Consider the following 815-nt stretch of genomic DNA (forward strand, 5'->3'; position numbering starts at 1 on the left):
GAAACTAATTGAGGCTTAAGCTCAAAGTTGTTTGCTCCAATGGCAGGGATAGAGATGCTTCTCCCATAGAAGTCGGGAGTAGGTGCAGTAAAGTCACCCAGCACCTTCCTTGCATTGTTGGCATTGTTGTTGTTTTCGGCTGCCATTTGTTCTTCTTCCTTGAAGAATTCGGTCAGGTGCTCTAAAGAGAGTTGTGCTTTGGCTTCTCTTAGCTTTCTCTTCAAGGTCCTTTCAGGTTCAGGGTCAGCTTCAACAAGAATGCCTTTGTCTCTGCTCCTGCTCATATGAAAGAGAAGAGAACAAGAAAATGTCGAATCCTCTATGTCACAGTATAGAGATTCCTTGAGGTGTCAGAGGAAGAAAAATGGAAGACAGAGGTAGAAGATGGAGTTCGAATTTTGCATTAAGGGATAGTGTTAGTCCATAATTAGAAGGATGTGAGAAGAAGGGAAGTAATTTTCGAAAATTTGGTAAAAGATTTTGAAAACATTTTAAAAAACACTAATTGATTCTCAAAAACTAAGAATAGAAAAAGAATCAATTGATTTTTGAAAAAGAATTTGAAATTATAAATTAAAAAGATTTGATTGAAAACTTATTTTGAAAAAGATGTGATTGAGAAGATATGATTGATTAAAAGAAATGTGATTGAGAAGATATGATTTGAAAACAATTTGAAAAGATATGATTTTAAAAATTAATGACTTGCCTAACAAGAAAAGATATGATTCAAACATAAAACCTTCCTCAACAGAAAAGGCAAAAAATGTTCAATCAAATCATTAATTGTTAGTAAGTATCTTTGAAAAAGGAAA

The sequence above is a fragment of the Arachis duranensis genome, chromosome 10 (assembly GCF_000817695.3).
Source record: "Arachis duranensis cultivar V14167 chromosome 10, aradu.V14167.gnm2.J7QH, whole genome shotgun sequence".
NCBI classification, from domain to species: domain Eukaryota; kingdom Viridiplantae; phylum Streptophyta; class Magnoliopsida; order Fabales; family Fabaceae; genus Arachis; species Arachis duranensis.